The sequence below is a fragment of the Podarcis muralis genome, chromosome 8, assembly GCF_964188315.1.
Source record: "Podarcis muralis chromosome 8, rPodMur119.hap1.1, whole genome shotgun sequence".
Classification (NCBI taxonomy): domain Eukaryota; kingdom Metazoa; phylum Chordata; class Lepidosauria; order Squamata; family Lacertidae; genus Podarcis; species Podarcis muralis.
The window spans coordinates 27,926,841-27,950,853 of record NC_135662.1 but is presented as its reverse complement, the minus strand read 5'-3'; the positions used below and the strand labels follow the sequence as shown (position 1 = coordinate 27,950,853).

The 24,013-nt window shown below is 44.3% G+C and overlaps 1 long non-coding RNA gene across 1 annotated transcript; it reads left to right on the top strand.

Moving 5' to 3' along the window:
• Positions 1 to 1,276: 1,276 nt before the first annotated feature.
• LOC144328795 (uncharacterized) lies at positions 1,277 to 23,298 on the top strand. Its single transcript, XR_013394088.1, has 3 exons — positions 1,277 to 1,374; positions 21,623 to 21,682; positions 21,962 to 23,298. It is a non-coding gene; the product is annotated as an uncharacterized LOC144328795 (long non-coding RNA).
• Positions 23,299 to 24,013: the final 715 nt, after the last annotated feature.

Genomic DNA, 24,013 nt, shown 5'->3' with positions numbered 1-24,013 from the left:
GTACTATTTCTGGGTTAGCGGAGTCTGTAACCTGAAGCATATGTAACCTGAAGCGTATGTTACCCGAGGTACCACTGTACTTGCTTTTATACGCTTGCAGTTCTTGTTTTCAAAGCCGCCGTGAGAATTCAGCAGCATTGTAGTGTTCATTCCTCCGAAAACAATTTTCCTGAATAGAGTATACTTTTATGTGTCAGCTTCAATAATAAAGGCATTGATAGGCACACTTTCCCGTAATGTACACATCCTTTGCACACGTTTTTGGGTTGCATTGCAAAATTTGAAAAAGTTCACATTTTGAAGGATAGCTGCATTTCAGTTCATGCTTCAGGAATACGAATTAGGTAGCTTCAGATTAAAATGTGAATCAAATGGAATTTCTCCCCCATCCTTACTGGAGGCATTAGCTTATCCAATAAATAGATAGTACTTCTTTCCTATATCCCCCCCCCCCAGATCCCCCCCCCAAGCCATCTATTTTTGAAACTTTGGCCCTGGTTTTCTAAAAATCCCAGCTGTAACTCAGTCGTTCCCAACCAGCAGATTATCAGACATATTCAGTACCCAACAACTTCCTTTATATTTCTGACAGCCAGATGCTAAGCATGCTCCATAAATGGGAGTTTAAGTAATTAGCAATCTGGACCCCAAAGCCCATCCATATTATTATTTTGCTGACTTGTTAAACTGTAGCAGCTGTGTCCTTTGCCCATTATTCTTCCGGCCTTTGGCTGTAATTACTGCTTATCCCCCCCCTCCCTCCTTCTCTTCTTCATTGCTTATATAAATGCTAATTATTCTCTCTTCATTTTCTTAGGTTTGGACACTTAATAGTTTAATAATCGTTGTTATCTGCTTTTCCTGTCCTGGATATAGAAATGCTATCTGTGGTATGCAAAGTCATTTCTAACAGGACACTGCACATGGCCATATCAAAAGAAAGCAGCATTCTCTTAAAGCAGGGGTCAGCAAACTTTTTCAGCAGGGGGCCGGTCCACTGTCCCTCAGACCTTGTGGGGGGCCGGACTATATTTTTTTTGGGGGGGGGGAATGAATGAAATCGTAGTTCTCTACGGCTGCAAGTCTAATATAATAGTAGAAAGCATTTGCTACACAAAGCAAGTACCTGTCAGCATACAAAACTAAGGGAAACCCCATTCCAAGGAAATGTAACAATAGTCTTTGTTGCCCTGGAATCTATTTACTTCAGGAATGATAATATTTGGACTACACGTTATTCTGTTTCTTTCCTTAGCTTTCCTACAAAAGCTAACAGGGACTTTCCTTCCCCTTCATTACATTGCAGGTTTAGCTCCAGAGATTCAGTTGCTCTTTGAACAGACAGTACGGCCATCGTTTGAAAATGTCACATTTGTAAGTAAAATATTTTGAAATTTTGCGAAGGGAGAAAGGAAAATTTGCAACAGGATGGAAAGAGCAGACAGTGGTACCTTGGGTTAAGAACTTAATTCGTTCCGGAGGTCCTTTCTTAACCTGAAACTGTTCTTAACCCGAGGTACCACTTTAGCTAATGGGGCCTCCCACTGCCACCACGCGGTTTCTGTTCTCATCCTGAAGCAAAGTTCTTAACCAGAGGTACTATTTCTGGGTTAGTGGAGTCTGTAACCTGAAGCGTCTGTAACCCGAGGTACTACTGTAGTAGGGCAACTGTTGCAGAGTTCGTGCTTTTGGGATTAAACCCTAAATTGTCCAGGAGATCATAGTATTTAGTATGATTATAGCTCAGTTCAGATTATTTTTTTTTAATTGGCTCTCAGGCTTCTTGTGGGAGCTGAATGCAGAACCAGCAGGCTCTTCTTATGTTCCAAAACTTGCAGAAGTACAAAAGGGAAAATATTGGGGGGGAGCTCCTAATATAGCCCCACAATGATGAGCATGCTCAGATGCTATGGAATGCTGACTGACCTTTGCGGGTGGAATGAAACTGAGTATACTGGAAAAGCACATGGCAGGCTGCAACACTTAACAGGAACAATACTGTAGCATTTTTGTGCAGGTCACATTAGTTTGTTCTGTCTGAAACATGCAGGGGTGAGTGCCAATCCTTATGTGGCCAAAATGGTGACATTTGCTCACAGGAGAGGTATCAGCAGGCTTAGGGGAGGAAAGTCAGAAATTGCCCAATAAACACTGAGCACTGTGTGAGTGTCTGAGGGCCCTGCTCCTTCCTGCCACTCACCATCTGGCCCGGGGCGGGGCCTGAAGCCTCTCCATAAGGACTGCTGCGCTCTGCTCTGCGCTCTGCTGCCCAGGAGGACCCTCCTGTGTGAGGGTCTGAGGGCCCTGCTCCTTCCTGCCTCTCACCATCTGGCCTGGGGTGGGGCCTGAAGCCTCTCCATAAGGACTGCTGCGCTCTGCTGCCCAGGAGGACCCTCCTGTGTGAGTGTCTGAGGGCCCTGCTCCTTCCTGCCACTCACCATCTGGCCCGGGGCGGGGCCTGAAGCCTCTCCATAAGGACTGCTGCGCTCTGCTCTGCGCTCTGCTGCCCAGGAGGACCCTCCTGTGTGAGTGTCTGAGGGCCCTGCTCCTTCCTGCCACTCACCATCTGGCCCGGGGCGGGGCCTGAAGCCTCCTCATAAGGACTGCTGCGCTCTGCTGCAGAGGGCCTGACGGGCATCACTAGAACAGTTGCTGTTACTGCTGGAGGGGTGCAGAGTGCTTTTAAAATGTTTTGTTTTGGGTTTTTTTGTTGTTGTTTTTAAATTTCTTTGAATTTTTTGTAAGTGGGGGGGTGGGGGTGGGATGGATGTTTACTGGGCCTGGGAATCTGTTTGATTTTATGTTTTTGTAATTTTTACTGTTTTTTGTTTGTATTGTTTTATTGGTTGTTTTTTTTAAGGTGTTATCTTGTTCTTAAGGGGAGGGGTCAGGGCTGCTGGGGAGTGGGTCCCAGCCAACAAAATGGCTGGGGCATGTTCCACAGGGGAGGATGCACTGGGACAACCGATCTCAGTGATCACGGGTAGGAGGAGGAGTTACGCTAAGACCAGACCATGTCATTACAGAGGAGGCAGGTTTAGTCGTTGTCTGAGGACTATCCCTGCCTCCGGGTCTGGTCCTGACCGGATGGATACTAGAATCAGCAAGGGATACCCACATGACCTGAAGGTGCTGCTGTGCAATGCCAGGTCAATGATTCATAAGACCACTGCCATCCATGACTTGATCATGGATGGAGGACTTGACCTGGCATGTGTGACAGAGACTTGGTTGGATGAAGCAGATGGGCCTGTCCTTGCCGCTGCTTGTCCACCAGGTTTCTCTTACACACAGCAACCCAGGTCATGTGGGCGGGGAGGGGGGGTTGCAGTGATTTTTAGGAAGTCATTAGTTTGCACCAGGCGTCCTATTGGGAAGACCCAGTTTTCCGAGTGCATGTTCTGGAAGTTGGGCAATAGGGGCAGTACAGGATTCCTACTGGTGTACCGACCTCCCCGCTGCACCAAGGATTCCCTGCCCGAGCTGCTTCAGGTCGTGGCGGATGTCCTCCTGGAGACACCTAGCTTGGTTGTCCTAGGGGATTTTAACATCCATGCCGACACGACCTTACAAGGGGCTGCTCGGGACTTCGTGGAAAGCATGGCCTCCATGGGGCTGTCCCTGAATAAGTCTGGCCCAACCCATAGCCGCGGACATGCCTTGGACCTGGTGTTTACCTCTATGGATGTTGGTGATCTGACACTAAGTAAAAGCGAAACGAAAGAAGTGCCATGGTCAGATCACTTCCTGGTGCAACTGGACTTCTCTGCGACCCATCCCCTCTGCAGGGAGGTGGGACCAATTCGGATGGTCCGCCCCCGCCACTTAATGGATCCAAATGGTTTCCAGAGAGTGGTAGGGGATGCTTTATCCCATGTTGATGGCCTTTCAGCCGATTCCCTGGTGGCCCGCTGGAATGTGGAGTTAACCAGGGCTATTGACTGTTTGGCTCCAAAGCGCCCTCTCCGATTGCATGGAGCCCGGAGAGCCCCGTGGTTCTCCACGGATCTGAGGGCAATGAAACAATCGTTGAGACGGCTAGAGCGCCGGTGGCGGATAACCCATTCCGAATCTGACCGGACACAGGTTAGAGCTCAACGTCGAGCCTACCAAGTGGCGATAGCGACGGCGAAGAAGACCTTCTTCGCCGCCTCTATTGCATCTGCAGAAAACAGCAGCAGGAGACTTTTTCAGGTGGTTCACAATTTAGCGGAACCACCTGCGACATCTGGGCCCAGTATGGGCCACATGATCTCCTGCAATGATTTTGCAAAGTTTTTTGCAGATAAAATCGCTCAGATTTGGGAAGAAGTAGACTCCACCGTGGGAGCAGAGCCAGGGCGGGAGAGTGCTAGAGTCCTGTCTAGTCAAGTTGTGTGGGATCAATTCCAACCTGTTACCTCCGAGGATGTGGACAGGCTGCTTGGACGAGTGAAGCCAACCACCTGCCTCCTGGATCCTTGCCCATCCTGGCTTATAAAAGCTAGCCGGGAAGGACTGGGCGATGGGCTTCGTGGGGTGGTGAATGCTTCCCTCCGTGAGGGAGCCTTCCCAGACCCGCTGAAAGAGGCGGTTATTAAACCGCTTCTTAAAAAACCATCTTTAGATGCGGCCACGATGGCCAATTATCGCCCAGTCTCAAATCTTCCATTCTTGGGCAAGGTGATTGAGCGAGTGGTTGCTGAACAACTCCAGGCACGCCTGGAAGAAGCGGACCATTTGGATCCCTTCCAGTCGGGATTCAGGCCTCATCATGGGACTGAAACTGCCTTGGTCGCACTGGTTGATGATCTCCGGCGGGCTAGGGACAAAGGTGAGAGCTGTTTCCTAGTTCTGCTGGATCTCTCAGCGGCGTTTGATACCATCGACCATAACATCCTTCTGAACCGTCTTGAGGGGCTGGGAGCTGGGGGCACTGTCATACAGTGGTTCCGCTCCTTCCTCCTGGGCCGTGTTCAGAAAGTGGTGGTGGGGGATGAGTGTTCAGACCCCTGGGCCCTCACTTGTGGGGTGCCTCAGGGCTCTGTCCTCTCCCCCATGCTTTTCAACATTTACATGCAGCCACTGGGAGAGATCATCAGGAGGTTTGGGCTGGGTGTTCATCAGTATGCGGATGATACCCAGCTCTACCTCTCTTTTAAATCAGAACCAGTGAAGGCGGTGAAGGTCCTGTGTGAGTGCCTGGAGGCGGTTGGAGGATGGATGGCGGCTAACAGATTGAGGTTGAATCCTGACAAGACAGAAGTACTGTTTTTGGGGGACAGGAGGCGGGCAGGTGTGGAGGATTCCCTGGTCCTGAATGGGGTAACTGTGCCCCTGAAGGACCAGGTGCGCAGCCTGGGAGTCATTTTGGACTCACAGCTGTCCATGGAGGCACAGGTCAAATCTGTATCCAGGGCAGCTGTTTACCAGCTCCATCTGGTACGTAGGCTGAGACCCTATCTGCCTGCGGACTGTCTCGCCAGAGTGGTACATGCTCTGGTTATCTCCCGCTTGGACTACTGCAATGCGCTCTACGTGGGGCTACCTTTGAAGGTGACCCGGAAACTACAACTAATCCAGAATGCGGCAGCTAGACTGGTGACTGGGTGCGGCCGCCGAGACCATATAACACCGGTCTTGAAAGACCTACATTGGCTCCCAGTAAGTTTCCGAGCACACTTCAAAGTGTTGGTGCTGACCTTTAAAGCCCTAAACGGCCTTGGTCCAGTATATCTGAAGGAGCGTCTCCACCCCCATCGTTCTGCCCGGACACTGAGGTCCAGCTCCGAGGGCCTTCTGGCGGTTCCCTCACTACGAGAGGTCAAGTTACAGGGAACCAGGCAGAGGGCGTTCTCGGTAGTGGCGCCCGTCCTGTGGAACGCCCTCCCATCAGATGTCAAAGCGATAAACAACTACCTGACATTCAGAAGACATCTGAAGGCAGCCCTGTTCAGGGAAGTTTTTAATATGTGACATTTTAGTGTATTTTTTATCTTTGTTGGAAGCCGCCCAGAGTGGCTGGGGAAACCCAGCCAGATGGGCGGGGTACAAATAATAAATTATTATTATTATTATTATTATTATAGCAGCCGTGAAATGTCGAGTTAGTTAGAAAAGTAAAGGAGGTGGGGGGAAATGGAGTGAGCTAGTTGGCTGAAAGTCTGAGAAGCATCAAAACCTGACTGATCAGCTGGCAGGCAGGCAGACTGACAGGAGAGGCTAGTTGAGATATAAGCCAAGGAGTGCTGAGAGTGGAATACTAAGTACTTGGCAAATTGTGTGTATAGTTCTGGTAACTGTATCTCAAAAGAGAAATTACAGAAATAGAAAAGGTGTGGAAGAGACCAGAATGACCACAGGTCTGGACCTAAAAAGAATAGATTACGCAACACCTTTTAGGGTTTGTTTAGACAAAAGGGTGAGTATGGAGATATGTGATAAAAGGTTAATAAAATGTGGATAGAGAGGAATGTTTCTTGTCTCTCTTCTCATAATGCTATAGCATGGGGTCATCCAATGAAGTCGAATGTGGGGAAGGTTCAGGACAGACCAAAGAAAGTTGCTCTTCATGCAATGCATAATGTGAAAGTGGTCATAGACTTAGATGGCTTTAAAAGAGAATGGACAAATTCATGGATGGGGAAGCCTCCAACAGCTACTAGTAATTATGGCTAGATAATACCTTCTGGAGCAGAGGCTGTCTGACTCTGAATACCAGTCTCCAGGGAACAATAGCAGGAAGCTGGTGGGCTTCCCATAGGCATCTGGTTGGCCGCTGTGGGCTTAGGTGGTCCTGTGCCAGCAGGCATCTTACTGTTTTCTTAAGTAAGCAATTTTTCATATGAAAACTGACCTAAAATAAAGTCAACATAGCTGTGCCACAGAGACTGTCAATGTTTAAACTCCATTTTTATGAAGTTCCTGCAACTTCCATACCATCAAATATTCATATTTCCCTTAAATATTGCATAATTCGGTGTGGTTAAAATTTAATGTTTTATTAATTAAGCAAGCAACATTCATCCCCCCCCCCAATAAATACTTTTCAACCTCATCTGGATCATACAGAACAATCCTACCATTCTAGTCTGTGTTTCATGCTCTGCTTTATTGTGTTTCGGTTGCCTAAAAGAGTCTGTGAAGAATACTGTGAGGCTGGTGAACCAAGTCTTCAACATACTGAAGAACTGTAAAGAACTCGGTGCATTTAGCTGCTTTATGTAGGATGTGTTGCGGGTCTTGTCAAGCCATGAAGCTGAGTGGAGGATATCTTATTTAGTTTCATGTGAAATCTGCCTGTCCCAGAATGTCAGGGTGACACACTCTTAAAATTATGTAGACATTTGAATTGATTTAGCAAAACAAACATAATCATTCTCTTTCAAAAGTGAGCTCAGGGTGGCTGAGTGCCTATCTATTTGGAAGGAGCTAATCTAGACGCTCCATCTGATGTAAGATGTTGTGGCTAAACCATTGTTGGGGACAGACAACCACCAACACATAACAACTCTGGTGCTTAAAGGATTGCACAGACTGCCCACATGTTAGCAAGCCAAGTTCAAGGTTCTTTAACCCTTAATAATTCAGCTCCAGTATACCTTAAAGCCCACACAATACCTTATATCCCTGCCTCACCACTGAGCTCTTTGTGAGAGTCTCTGTTAGTGGTCCCTTGTGGTTCAGATGCATGATTCGTATCCAGCAGGAGCTGTGCATTCAGGTATTGTGGACTTAGTTCTTTGGAATTCCCACCCAGTTGAGATCAGACAGGCCTCCTCCCTGTTGAATTGCAGACACTTGACCAAAACCATCCTATTTCAGCAGATATTTTAGGTAAGTTATACTATGCCTGTTTATGAAACTGATTTTTTTGTTTGTTTGTTTTAACGCCATATTATTTTGATAGATTATTTTCATGACTGTTGTGTAAACTGCTTTGTGGGCATCTCTGGAGAAATGCAGTCTATACATATTGGAAATGAGCAAATTAAATCAGCACAGGCAAATCTAAGTTAGTGATTCCCACATATTTGGAGCACTCTCTAGTTATGTAGAAATCCAGAAGCATTAAAATCAGGTGTGGGAACATTTTTCAGCATGAAGAGCTGTCACATTGCAGTAGTGAATGAGGCCAGACCCACACATAACCATGCGCCCTTAACATGCACACAGTCATGAACATGCAAAACTATTTCTCTTAGAGATAGTTCACATTGGGGGTCAGCAAACTTTTTCAGCCGTGGGCCGGTCCACTGTCCCTCAGACCTTGTGGGGGACTGGACTATATTTTAATGGGGGGGGGGGGAAATGAATGAATTCCTACACCCCACAAATAACCCAGAGATGCATTTTAAATAAAAGCACACATTCTACTCATGTAAAAACACACTGATTCCTGGACCGTCCATGGGCTGGATTGAGAAGACAATTGGGGCATATCTGGCCCCCGGGCCTTAGGTTGCCTACCTCTGGTACACATGATGTTAATTCACAACAAGGATTGTTGGCATCCATCTGTCTCAAGAGACAATGGAGTGCACCTCCAGGGGTGAAGTCAAACTGCTGCATTAGCAGCTCCAAAGTGACCTTCCTGGGGCGCAAGCCTGGGCAGTGTGTGTGGAGGTCCTAGGCTGCCCTAATGACAAGATCCCACTCTCAGCCTCACTGATGTGCTCCAAAGGAAAGCAGAGCAATACATCTGGCACCAGGACTTGTGGAATGTGGTGTACAAGGTGCCATCCAAATGTCTTAGGAATTCCACTCTGGATTTGTGTAGGGTTTATTCCTTAGCCTAATCTTCTCCCAAAGGTATTCCACAAGGCAGCGGAGGTGTAGGACCAGAGTTTTCCTTGTCTTAGATAGGCTACCTTCCTAGCTTGATGAGCCCCATCTGCCCATCACTTCCCTCTAAAGCACGTGCAGAAACCACCTTCTTGACTGTTGGACCCACTATTGGTCCTGTCCATTCAATCCACTGGAGCCTGTATTGAAATGCAGGGCAGGTCCCCAACTCACCAAGGGTTTGAGGCTCATCGACTACCTTCACCTGGTTTAGCCAGCCAGTCGAGGCCATTCCTGGGGTGTGATCACTGTCACTTGCTGGACAGTGGAGTCACAGGTGAGAGCTGAGTGCAGGGTAGACAAACTACCTCAGGAGGAGCATGATGTGTCCCCCACCAGAGGTACTGCCCTTCCCCTATCACCCTATTCACCCCACAACAAGAATATAGCATTGCATATTACCCTAGAAACTTGATTTATTTGATAATGCTGCTTCTTGTATGTTACCTTCATCAGAAAATGTGCTTGCTCGTAATGTGTGCATTTTCCTCTACCCCTGGTTTGGTAGATATGGAAATATCATTCTAAAGGGCCGGTTATGGGGCAGGTTATGAGGTGTTTCCAAAGGCTAAATATGACAAAGGTTTCAAACAGAAGCTGCCTGCCTACGAAAGCAAGCTACCAAGGACAGTAATAGTGAATATGCATATTTATAAAAAAAAAAATCCACAACAGCAGTGAGTCAGTCAAACTGGTGAACTGGAACCTTTTTTTCAGCATAATGAGGATTTTCACAGAGTCTTGTTTCAAGTGGTAAACCACTGTTCCCAGCCTAACCTTGGTTTTAATTAGTATTTAGATGTGTTTTCACATTTCTTTAAGCCTTCTTTGTAATTAGCATCCTCAATAAAATAAGTAACACATACGCATTTCAGTATTAGCCTATTTTCTGGCTCTAATGTAAACACACACACACAAGCACACAAATCTCCAGGACAAATAATTAGTATTATTAATTTCTTTTGCATGTTAATAGCAATATTTTCTGAAACTAGATAAAGATTAGCTTATAGTCATTTTGGCATTTGAAAATTCTCCTTCACAAGTTGAATGTATTATCTAGAACAAGTATTTTTTTTATTTTTAAGGTGGGATTTGTACTGTTCAGTGTTGCTGTAATGTATGAAGACACCTTTAAAATGGTTCCTTTTAAAATAATGTTATTCCTTTTACTTAATGTTATTCCTTTTACTGTATAAAGTACATAGCAGGGTATTGGAAAACATCTCACAATGGTGCATTAAACTGAGTGTCAATAATACTAGCTTTTTTCTATCGAAAACTGTATCCTCTGTGTATGTGTATGATCATGAACATCATTTGATTGACAGCTCAACAATCCAATCCTAAACAAACAAACCCTACACAGAGTTTTGTGTGCTTACGCTGTTGGCATTAATTGGTTTAAGTGTACCTAAGCATGTGCTGGATTGTGGCCACTGTTTCAGTGGAAATTACTTCCAAATAAGTGGGTTAGCATCCAAGGTCAAGACACTTAAAGCTTAGAAAGATTAGGTTACTGGCAAAAAAAACTATGAGGGGGAAAAAAGCAACAAGAGGCTTTAGAAAGAAAGAAAAAACTCTCTCCAAACCAACACTCTTGCAAAACTTGTTGCCATGGTAGCAGAAAAGGAAGTTAATAGTCCAGTCCTAGAGTGCTTGAGCTGTGGATAAAATGATGCTGTCTGGCTCCCTTCTTGCTATCAAGATACAGTAGAAGATGCATTTAGCATAACCAGGGAAACACAAAACTTTCTCACCCAGTGAAAGCTTTATTTGTTTCCCCTACAGAAAATGCTGTTATTCCTTCCCCGCCCCCGAAAAATAAATAAATCAACAAGCACTGTAACTCAAGTGACAAGCTCCTACATACCCTCCAAGTGTCCTGATTTTCCAGGGACAGTCCCAGAATTACAGAAGCCATCCTGGTTTCTGATTTGATCCCAGAATGTTCCAGTTTCCCTTTTTTCTCTCTCCATGTCTTGGAGAACAATTAAAAGTGGGGTGTGTGTGTGTAGGCATAGAGTCCTGTTTATAATGAAAATAAAATACCTGCACCAAATGAAGGAAATTGCGAAGCAGGCATACGAAGCCCTTCCTATAAGTTTGAAGAAAATCCATTTTAAATTCTTTAATTGCACTGCTTCAGCAGCCAGCCATTTTTAAAGGAAACCCATGGAGTGTTTATTCCTTTATTGTAAATGGAGCCTGATGCTGTCTACTCGGATGTAAATCCCAATATATTCAACGGAGCTTACTTTCAAGTAACTGGGTAAAGACTGTTCAGCCTTACAATGCAATCCTAAGCATTTTTACTCAGAACTAAATTCCACTGTGTTGAATAGGATTTACTCTCTGGTATGTTCCTGATCATTCTCACAGTTTCCGTTGCTGTTGTTGTTGTTATTGTTATATCTTGACTTTTTCCATGACAGGGACTTAAGACAGCTTACAGCTAAAATTTTATTCCATTCCATTTATATAATAATAATAATAATAATAATAATAATAATAATAATAATAATAAATTTATTATTTATACCCCGCCCATCTGGCTGAGTTTCCCCAGCCACTCTGGGCAGCTCCCAATCAAGTGTTAAAAACAGTACAGCATTACATATTAAAAACTTCCCTGAACAGGGCTGCCTTAAGATGTCTTCTGAATGTCAGGTAATTGTTTATCTCTTTGACATCTGATGGGAGGGCGTTCCAGAGGGCGGGTGCCACTACCGAGAAGGCCCTCTGTCTGGTTCCCTGTAGCCTCACTTCTCGCAACAAGGGAACCGCCAGAAGGCCCTCGGCGCTGGATCTCAGTGTCCAGGCTGAAAGATGGGGGTGGAGACGCTCCTTCAGGTATACAGGACCGAGGCCGTTTAGGGCTTTAAAGGTCAGCACCAACACTTTGAATCGTGCTCGGAAATGTACTGGGAGCCAATGCAGATCTCTCAGAACCGGTGTTATGTGGTCCCAGCGGCCACTCCCAGTCACCAGTCTAGCTGCCGCATTCTGGATTAATTGCAGTTTCTGGGTCACCTTCAAAGGGAGCCCCACGTAGAGCGCATTGCAGTAGTCCAAGCGTGAGATAACTAGAGCATGCACCACTCTGGCGAGACAGTTCATGGGCAGGTAGGGTCTCAGCCTGCGTACCAGGTGGAGCTGGTAGACAGCTGCCCTGGACACAGAGTTAACCTGCGCCTCCATGGACAGCTGTGAGTCCAAAATGACTCCCAGGCTGTGCGCCTGGTCCTTCAAGGGCACAGTTACCCCATTCAGGACCGGGGAATCCCCCACACCCGCCCACCCCCTGTCCCCAAAAACAATACTTCTGTCTTGTCAGGATTCAACCTCAATCTGTTAGCCGCCATCCATCCTCCAACCGCCTCCAGGCACTCACACAGGACCTTCACCACCTTCACTGGTTCTGATTTAAAGGAGAGGTAGAGCTGGGTGTCATTTGCATCTGATGAACACCCAGTCCAAACCCCCTGATGATCTCTCCCAGCAGCTTCATATAGATATTAAAAAGCATGGGGGAGAGGACGGAACCCTGAGGCACCCCACAAGTGAGAGCCCAGGGGTCTGAACACTCATCCCTCACCACCACTTTCTGGACACGGCCCAGGAGGAAGGAGCGGAACCACTGTATGACAGTGCCCCAGCTCCCAGCCCCTCTAGATGGTCCAGAAGGATTTTATGGTCGATGGTGTCAAAGGCCACTGAGAGATCCAGCAGAACTAGGAAACAGCTCTCACCTTTGTCCCTAGCCCGCCGGAAATCATCAACCAGCGCGAACAAGGCAGTTTCAGTCCCATGATGAGCCCTGAATCCCGATTGGAAGGGATCCAAATGGTCCGCTTCCTCCAGGCGTGCTTGGAGTTGTTCAGCAACCACCCACTCAATCACCTTGCCCAAGAATGGTAGATTTGAGACTGGGCGATAGTTGGCCAAATTGGCCGGGTCTAAAGATGTTTTTTTAAGAAGCGGTTTAATGACCGCCTCTTTCAGCGGGTCTGGGAAGGCTCCCTCACAGAGGGAAGCATTCACCACCCCGCAGAGCCCATCGCTCAGCCCTTCCTGGCTTGCTTTTATCAGCCAGGATGGGCAAGGATCAAGGAGACAGGTGGTCGGTTTCACTTGTCCAAGCAGCCTGTCCACATCCTGTCCATTTATCTGTTGAAGGTGTTTTTGTTTACAACAGTTGCACTTTTTTCCCTTTCCTTACAACAATCCTGTGACATAGGCAAAGAGCTTGTAATTGGCTCAAGGTGACAGATGCACATGTTCATATGATATATGTGTGTGGTGATATCAAATGCAGAGGACACTTCCTGATGTGTACTGGAATGTCCCTGAAGTTTCAAAGGAACAACTGGGAACCTTAAAGAACATTCCGGATTGTTCCCTGGGACTTGTATTAGACATATTTTTAATTTGAGGCCAAATGCAAGTCCTGCTGGGAATGACTCTACCTGGGAGCTCCCAACTGGACTCCTGTGTGGAGCCAACCCCTGCTGAAAACTGGTCAGATGGAACTGAGGAGAAAGATGCTCATTTCATCTTTGAAGGAAGGGAGATACAGGTCAACTCCAGGTTTGAGGAAGTTTGAAGAAGTCTTACTGACTTCAGGCACCTACCTGCTTCTGTCCCACCCATACCATCACCAGCATAGCAAGGAATTTAAGGTGATGGGGGACAGGTGACTTGAAGGCCAATGTGTGAGTGATTGGAGGAGCAATGACTTATTGAATTGAAATTGAAATACTTTGTTGTCACTTGTACAACTTGTATACATTGAGATTACACGAGCACCCCCCAGTCAGCTCTCTTAGTCTTAATTCCCCTCATTTACTGACGAACACCCACCAAACCCAAAAGTCACTTGCCCTGTTGTTATATTTTCATCCAGCAGCTTAACAGCCCACGGATAGAAGCTGTTCTTTACCCTGTTGGTGTGACTAATCATGCTTCTATATCTTCTGCCTGAGAGCAGGAGATCAAGAAAGTGCCAGCCAAGGTGTGAATCATCCCTGAGAATTTTCCTCACTCTCCTGAGGCAACATTCTTCCGATATTTCATCCAGCGGATTCACGGGACAGCCCATAATATCTTGTGCTGTATTTACCACCCTCTGTAGACATTTCCTATCAGTTGATGTCAAACCAGCATACCGAACCGTGATGCAGTATATATTATATACTGTATATTTAATTGCTTTGTTTAAAGATTTATTCACATTCCAAGATGGTGCAGAACAACAACAACAACAATTGATTTAAAGAAATGTAAAACATTAAAATATCAACGGAAATCAACAGTAAACACAGCAGTGATCCAGGGCAAATTAAAATCCGATTGTCATTCCCTGGAATTAACATTCATTTATTTAAGGGCTTTGCTTTCCCTTCTCTGTCTTGGTTTAAAATCCAAGCCAGTAAGCAACCTTTGGGGCCACAGTGCTCATATTGTATCTGACTGTGAGCATTGCAAGTTGCTGAGATTCATCCAGGAAAAATGAAAGTTGGCTACAGTATATCACTGATTACCTGTGGAAAGCTAGCATTCTAGCAGTTAACATTTGCACGACTAACATGCCCTCAGATTAACACAGTATCCCTGCTCCCATCCGAAAAGCTTAATAGGCTTCCAGTGATCTCATAACATCTATTTCAATCTTTTGGAATCCATCCTAAATAAGAATAATACATTTAATAAAAATCTCCCTGCTCACAATCACAGATGTTTCTGAAGAGCTAAGGAGTGGCCAGATCTAGGAATTCTTTTCCTATGACCATCCTTAGGTGGCTTTGGGTGCTGCATAATTTGTGTACATAGTAAATTAAGCTGCTTCTCTAAGGGACCAGTATCTCTGTAGCTGGGGAATTGTGATATTTTGAAATCCAGATTTGAAATGAACAGGGAGGAAAATGATTACAAGTAATCTGCCAATAAATTAGCGTCATGAAATAATTTTGGGTTGGTTATATTTATATGGGCTGTAAATGTGACAAAATTCAGAATACAGAATATTATGGCACTTTACTGAAACCTTTACAGAAAGGTACATATTGTTGCCTAAACATGCCATATATCTAGTCTAATTTTATGGCACAGATAAGACATATTGCAGTTCTTTGTATAATACTATGAATTTGCTCATTTTTGCTATCCAATATAAATAAATCCTGCTCACAACATATAATTAGAATGTAATAATCAGGGGAAAATACAGATGAATGTAATAATTGCAGATTGTAGGTTTATGCACACACACAAATTGTAATGATTTAAAATGTACATAAACACATGGATTAATTCATAAATTGAGAAGAGTCACTTTTCCCTTAAGTCATTAAACCAAAAAGCCCTGAATAAGTACCTTTTGGGGGGAGCAAGAGCACAGTGAGAGAGCTCACGAGAATGCGGCACCCGAAATGGCCACTGAGATCTCACACAAAAATTGATTGTCCCATTTTTTTTTCCTGGGGTCATTGGGAGGCAATGAAAAGTTGGAAAATAAAACCCAGAAACTCTAGCTCACAAGAAGAATCACATTAGCATTCTTTGGATTGTGACAATTGTCTCTTTGAAAATAATAATTATTATATCCCTACTGTTTACCCTGAGGTCCCAGGATGGGTTACAACAATGTAAAATCTAACATTAAACACAGTTTAAAACAACTTGCCATCATAAAATACAGGGTGGGTCCTAAACATATTTATCTCAGGTGGCAAAGGTGAAGGAATTTATCATGTCACAATTGTTATTTAGATGGTTTAGAAAAACAACAACCCTTAATATAAAACATTGAGCTAACTTGTGTGGCTTTCTATTATTATTGTGTTGCATTTGTGTTGTATTGTTTTCCATCTTTTAGAATTCCACAGCTGATTTGGAATTGTTTCCAGTGATTGACAGTTCCTTTGTGACCACTAGGAACTTCTTAAATAGCGTTGTTAAATGACTTGAGATGACTGCTGATAGCACCGTAATTTTCTCGGGCTGGTGGCATTTTAATTTTCCCATTGGGGTTTTGATATATATTTTCATTAACATCATTTTAATGTGGAATTATTATTTTTTAAACCCTTAGAATTAATATTCCCTACCTTGCACTCAATATTCCTCATTAGTTTTATGAATGCTGGAGGGAAAACTGTGTGCTTATTAATCTTGGATAATTTTGGTTAAATAGCAATTTATGGGAAGAGCATAATATATTCCGAGTCATCCAGCCTCATTCTGGGTCATATATGTATGAAGAGCAGAAATGGTGAACAGGTTATGCTAACTTTCTAATGAGAAAATATTGACTATTATTCTCTTAATGGTAACATGCTTTCTTTTAATTCATATGCAATTTCCCACAAATAATCCAATTCTGTACTCCTTGTGACACCCACAAGGTATACTAGACTAGTTTCTTGAGAATGTCTGAGCACCACTTTGAACAGCTTTGGGTAGTGTTCATGCAGTCTGGGTTGTTAATGTTTAACTGTGGTGCCAAGGGGATGGCTAGTCCTACACAACAGAAGGTCAGACTCAATAGTCCTTTGGTCCTTGCCAGCCCTTATGAATCTATGATTTCATGATCCAATAACTTTTTCTGATTTGTCTGTGCAAGCTTAGATAATGTAAAGGTAAAAAAGGTAAAGGACCCCTGGACGGTTAAGTCCAGTCAAAGGTGTCTATGAGGTTGCAGCGCTCTTCTCACTTTCAGGCTTAGGGAGCCAGCATTTATCCACAGACAGCTTTTCAGGTCATGTGGCCAGCATGACTAAACCACCTCTGGTGCAACGGAACACCGTGATGGAAACCAGAGCACACAGAAACACCATTTACCTTCCTACCGCAGCAGTACCTATTTATCTACTTGCACTGGTATGCTTTTGAACTGCTAGGTTGGCAGGAGCTGGGACAGTGCAACAGGAACTCACCCTGTCGCAGGGATTCAAACCGCCAACCTACTGATCAGCAATCCCAAGAGGCTCAGTGGTTCAGACCACAGCATCACCCGCAACCCCTTAGATAATGAATGCCTTTCTAACTAGCATATACTGTGTTTTTCCGTGTATAAGATGAGGTTTTTTGCTTTAAAAAAAATAGTAAAAAATTGGGGGACGTCTTGTACACGGAACATGGGCATCTGGGGGATTTTTTTAATATTTAAGCATATATCCGGGATTTTGGCTTGGGCACACTGAGGTGGTCCCTCCTGGTGCTGTCCCCCCTTTCTCCTCCCCTTTCGGGCTGCATGCTGGTGACTGGCTTGCCTCCTGAAGCCCCCGCTGCCTCAACCACAGGATCGAGAGCAGCTGCCACCGCCACCGCTGAGAGCTGCCTCAGCTACCTCTCCTTGCCCTTCTTCCCTTGTCCCCCTCTTCCCCTCTCAAACTCCCACCCTGCTCACCACCTTCCTCAGCTCAGTTTGCTCGACGGCATGGCCCGGCCCAGACCTTCCCCTAGGTCTTCCTCGGTACCCTGCTTGGGAGCCTCCTTCCCCCCACTTCCCCGCAGCAGCAGCTGCCACCGAGGGGGACATCTGGTGCCTCAGTTGCTACCTTTGCTTCTGCACCACGGTGCACTGCATGCACCTCATGCTGGAAACTTTGAGGGCGATCGCTCCCCAAAAGATCAACAACTTGCCACCACCAATCATCCAGATTTTGCTTTCTATTTTAGGCTTTCATTTTCTTAATTTTGGGTTCAAAAAAATAGGGGTCGTCTTATACATGGGGTTGTCTTATACATGGAAAAATACAGTACTTTTCTTGATACATAAAACAGAACTACAGTGGACGCTCGGGTTGCGAATGTGATCTGTGCGGGATGCACATTTGCAACTCACAGCGGTGCATGTGCGCACGCACGGGTTGCGATTTGGCGCTTCGCGCATGCACAAAGGGCAATTTAGCGTTTCTGTGCTTGTGCAACTGCCGAAACCCGGAAGTAACCTGTTCTGGTACTTCCGGGTTTCGGCGGGTCTGTAACCTGAAAAAACGTAACCTGAAGCGTCTGTAACCCAAGGTATGACTGTATTGTTGACATTTGTCTGTGCTGCTGATGTGACTTTTAAAGTGGTCAACATGGTGATCTCTAGATGTTGTTGGACTACAGTTCCCACCATCCGTGATCATACTGGCTGCAACTGACGGGAGTTGGAGTTCAGCAACATCTAGAAGGTGCCATGTCAGCTATCCCTGTATTATAGCAAGGTGTGCTACTAGTCCCTCCAGCAACTAACGGCCATTTTGTTCTCCCCTTATCTTTGCACACACACCCCTTCACTGTTGGCACGTTTATCCTCTCCAGTGCTTGAGCAGAAGTTACTTTCATTTGAACACATATGAAACTATCTTAATTGGATGAGCTCAGATATGAATCAGATTGGCTCTCTCCAATTGGAGAACAGTTCATCTTACTCTGAGCTGATATGGTATGCTGCTGTGCTGCTCACACATAATTCCAGGTGTCCCCAGTTGTGCTTTCAAGTTCCTGGTGAAAAGCTTTGTGATCTCATAGAGATTTATGTTTCTGCATACATATTGCCTCTGTTCGATTAAGATGATTCTCTGTTGCAATCAGCAGTTAAGTACTGTTGGTAGGGTGGCAGTTAGAGATTCTCATTTCTAGGATGTCACACACCCTTGCCTTCCTTAGATGATGAGACCCTATTGCCCAATTTTCATTGAATTGGGTTTGCTAATATTATGTTTCAGGATATATATATATATATATATATTTGCTTTCGTAGATTTTCACGGGTACAGGAATGCAGGTTTTGGTGTCCTCGGGTGTCTTCCCGTGTAAAAGTTGGGGTGTCTAGGCGACGTTTCGACGAGGTCTCACTCGTCATCTTCAGGCTGGTGCTTTCGGCTTCTTGTTACTGGAACAGAGCAGGATCTCAGTGTTTGAGTTCCTATAAATACTGTTGAGGAGGTGTGGTGTATAGCCTCCAATGTTCTGGGCAGAGAGGAAGTTCCCAGGCTAGTGTGCCTTTTCTTCTTTTGTTCCTTAATTACTTGAGGGATATCTTGAGTGATTTCTTGAGTGATATCCTGAGTACCACTTAGGTGGGTCATTAGGTGTGGATTAGTTGCTAAAGCCTTTGTGTCTTGACCTCTTGAACTTTGTGAAGAGTTTTTCTGAGAAGATGGCTGTACTGCACTTAGTTGTGCTCTGGCTTGGCTTCGTGTATAGGGGCGAGCTGTGGTTTTGTGGCCTGTGCCAGCCAGATCTGTGTAGGGATTGCAGGGGGGTGCAGCATCCGGAGGTGCCACCATGGTTTGGCTACTGGATGGTGTCTGTAATTTATCTGTGGAGAGGGTCTGGGTTTGGGTCTGGTGTGGTTGATTGGTGATGGCGTTCTGTGTGCCTCTGGATCTGGTGTCAGTTTTTGTGGGGAGGGCTAATTTCCAGATGTCTGGCAAGCGGGATGTGTCGTCACGCTTGTTCATGTTGTGAGGGTGTTTCTCTATCTCGATGGCTTCCATGATTATTCTCTTGTGGTGGTGTTCCATGTTAAAGAGCAATTTGGAATCTGCAAAATTAATTTCGTGTCCTGTTTCTTTCATGTGTTGGAAAAGAGAGGAAGTTTTTTCTTCTTTTTTGACGGCATTCTTGTGTTCTGCAATACGTGCATTTATTCGTCTGTTTGTTTGTCCAATGTATGTGGCTGGGCAGAAATACCAGGATGAAATACCCTGCAAAGTCTGCCCAGCCACGTACATTGGACAAACAAACAGACGAATAAATGCACGTATTGCAGAACACAAGAATGCCGTCAAAAAAGAAGAAAAAACTTCCTCTCTTTTCCAACACATGAAAGAAACAGGACACGAAATTAATTTTGCAGATTCCAAATTGCTCTTTAACATGGAACACCACCACAAGAGAATAATCATGGAAGCCATCGAGATAGAGAAACACCCTCACAACATGAACAAGCGTGACGACACATCCCGCTTGCCAGACATCTGGAAATTAGCCCTCCCCACAAAAACTGACACCAGATCCAGAGGCACACAGAACGCCATCACCAATCAACCACACCAGACCCAAACCCAGACCCTCTCCACAGATAAATTACAGACACCATCCAGTAGCCAAACCATGGTGGCACCTCCGGATGCTGCACCCCCCTGCAATCCCTACACAGATCTGGCTGGCACAGGCCACAAAACCACAGCTCGCCCCTATACACGAAGCCAAGCCAGAGCACAACTAAGTGCAGTACAGCCATCTTCTCAGAAAAACTCTTCACAAAGTTCAAGAGGTCAAGACACAAAGGCTTTAGCAACTAATCCACACCTAATGACCCACCTAAGTGGTACTCAGGATATCACTCAAGAAATCACTCAAGATATCCCTCAAGTAATTAAGGAACAAAAGAAGAAAAGGCACACTAGCCTGGGAACTTCCTCTCTGCCCAGAACATTGGAGGCTATACACCACACCTCCTCAACAGTATTTATAGGAACTCAAACACTGAGATCCTGCTCTGTTCCAGTAACAAGAAGCCGAAAGCACCAGCCTGAAGATGACGAGTGAGACCTCGTCGAAACGTCGCCTAGACACCCCAACTTTTACACGGGAAGACACCCGAGGACACCAAAACCTGCATATATATATATATATATATATGCACTATAACTTCAGTTTGGGGAACTGAGTTTCAATGTGTGGGAAACATCTGAATGTTTTGCAGGAATGGTCTTAATTTGCATAATTCTGCTCCAAGTGAACTCACAGGATTTTCCTTTGTTTATTCTGGAATGCTGTCTTTTATTGAATTTAAACAGCTGCTTCTAAAGTGATTGACCCATGCTTTCTCCTACTTCCATCTCTCCTCACTTGTCACTTTCTGACTCCCAGCCATTATTAGTTTCGTAGCAACGGGGATCACATTGTGTGGCAGTCCGCAGGTTGTGTGCATTTTCTTGTTTCCATTGTGGGTCAAGGCACTTATCCAGGAGCTGAACACAGGAGGTGTAATAGCTGGATTTTATGTAGGCTTCCCCCAAGAAGTGTTTTGTGGAATAAAACTTATATCCCTTTTGGTTCCTGCAAATATCCCTTAAATAGGCATATTGCTTTATGCTGCGTACTAGCTCAAAAATTGGTCCCAGGTGTTTCCTTACAACAATGATATATACCTTACTTACTGCACCTTTAATCAGATCAGTTGCAACAAGCTGCCCTTTTGTCCATTCATGGTAGTCAAAACTGAGAGTACTTTATTTGTTTTAAAAGCTCTTCCTAAAGTACAATCTAGTCTATAGAGTTTGAGGAGCGTTAGTAAGAAAAATGTTTAATTTAGGGCTACAATTAACGTATTCATTAGTTACATGCAGTTTTCATTTGTGTATCTTAGTACAGAGTCTTTGCCTTCTACAAATGAAAACCAACTTGGTATATGTGTGTGTATATATATATATATATATATATATATATATGTATATATGCATATCTGACTGAGTGAAAGAGACAGTTGTTCAAAAAAGCTGGGTGGTTCTGAGAGAAACATATGCCAGTGTTTTGATAGTAACCTCCTTATGCAGGGAACGCTATTCTTCTTATTTGAGAACAGTTATTGAATTCTAATGTGTCCTGCAGTGATAATATTCCATGACATGTTGTTTAGAAATGAGGTATTTTATGTAAAATCATATAAATTAAATCATGAAGTCTTGGAGGGATTATAAAATTAGGTAGTTCTTGAAGTTAGGCCACCAAAGGCTAGATAATTGAAAAAACATTGGGTTTAAACTATTCACCATTGTTCTCTCTTTCTTTGCAGGATGATCTCAAGTTTAAATATATTAGAAAAGAGACAGAAAAGGAATGGAAGCATACAAAGGTAATAAAATAATGGAGAATATTTTGAGCAGGCTTGGGAAGGAAAACATTGCTTTGATTACTCCTAATAGGGCACTGGTTTTTTTTAAGGTTAAATAATTTCCATCAGTTACAGTCCACTGTTTAAACAATATGAATCAATAAATGCTGTTTCTTGCTTACTGAAGTGAATGGAGTTACTGGAACCTTCCTGTGACTAGCCTATATTATGATTGCTTACTAGATATTAAAGTACTGGTTGTTAGGTTTTAATATCCAATATTTCCCTCCCTATTATCAGGATATCATATTGAAAGATGCATTGTTCTATAAGGGCATTTGTCCTGGTGTCGGAAAATGGATCCACAAACATCTGGTTTCCAACTGGGGTGAGAAAAAGAATCAAGAGGATGCCCACGTTTCTACCTATAGATGATTTCTGTAAAACAACATGGATATTCAGTGTAAACAAACAGTTTAGCCATTGCTTATTTCCTCCCTCCACTCTTCTGTTGTCCTTGTGGCTTTTTTCAAAATTACTTCTGCTTCCCATTCACTACTGTCAATAGCCCAGTGTGCTACTGTTATTCGTTTCTTTGTGGTATCCTTTCCTTTGTCCAGCTCCTCTTGATTCCTGTATTATAAAACCATTTAATGTTCCTATTTCAGTTCGTTTTTAATAATAATAATAGTAGGAAAGGTTATTCCATTTAGAATAATTTAGTTATCCTGAAAAAGCCTATGGAAAATATCAGGGTCAACAGCTTTCTGGATCGGCGTTCCCCATATTTAATTAAACTGGGTTTTCTTATTTAAAAAACACACACACATGCAAGTAAAGAAAAAAATGGACCAAGACCCTAAACATAAAATTATGTTGCTATGTAGTGAAATGAATTTGTTTTAGGAGTTAATTGATTTAGTTAATTAAGAACATTAAGCAGCCTGCTGGATCAGGCCAACGGCCCATCTAGTCCAGTATCCTGTTCTCACAGCAGATGACTGTAGGAAACCCAGAGGCAAGATTTAAGCACAAGGTCACTCTAACCCTCCAATGGTTTTCAGTAAGTGGCATTCTGAAGCATTGACACCTCCAACTGTGGAGGCAGATCATAGTCATCATGGCTAGTAGCTACTGATAGCCTTCTCCTCCAAGAATTTCTCCAATCCTTTAAAAAAGCCATCTAGGTTGGTGAACATGACTAAGTTACATCAATTAATTTCAACGGGCCTCTTCTGAGAAAAACTTAGTTGAATACTACCCATAGTAAAAGCACAAACAGATTTTTACAGAATGCTTGTAAATTATTTGGGTATGTATATATTATCTCACATCATTAACTGTTGGGAGTTGATGTGCGTCAACATGGTGTGATATTATTTCACACATGGTCTTAAATAGGTATTATGTATAAAATGAGATAGAAACACAAAGTAATACCAGGTCTGTGTTTCCCAGATGAGCCACCCCACATGTAATCCCTCAGATCCCTCTGTAATTCTGACTTAATTCCTTTCTGACCTCAAAGACTGTGACTAGACTGTGGTATGAGCAAAACACTTCCACTGAGCTCTCATGCATCTCACGTCTGTGGCAGAAGTCATACAGAGCTCCCATTTATGTGTTTGTCCTGGAAGTGGCCGCAAGCCAGGGAGATGCTTGGCACATGAAAAAAACAAGGTCCTCCTTACTCCATGTGACTTTGATTCTGGCACAGAGGATACCTGAAGGAGCACATTTTGACTCCTATGAACAGCGCACACATCCCTACCCCAAGTTTCTATGGAAACAGTAGTGCTTCTTGGATCCACTGTAATTTATGAGAAGCACCATAGAGTGAATGAGTGTACTGATTTATCCATTTAATTCTATATTATCCAGGGATGGGATTGTACAAAGAAAGAAGCTTGTTTTCATTTATTTATTTTTTAAAAAAGAAAAGTGTGTTCTAGCCAGGCTTCTTCTTTTTCCCTCCTTCCATGCCCACCGAAAGCTTCAGGCCCTGCCCACCAGTGGCGGTGGTAGCTAAAGGTTGGGAAGGCAGTGCACATGTGTGATAGCCATGTGCCTGTGCTGTAGGCACCTCTGAAGCCTTGCCCTGTTGCAGGGCTGGGAAGGGCAAGGGGATAAAACATTGATGCTTTCCATTTCCATCTAATCAGCCTATTCTTAGGAACTGGGCATAGGGGATGTGGGAGGGAATAGTCGAATCATAGAGTTGGAAGGACGCGGGTGGCGCTGTGGGTAAAAGCCTCAGTGCCTAGGGCTTGCCGATCGAAAGGTCGGCGGTTCGAATCCCTGCGGCGGGGTGCGCTCCTGCTGCTCAGTCCCAGCGCCTGCCAACCTAGCAGT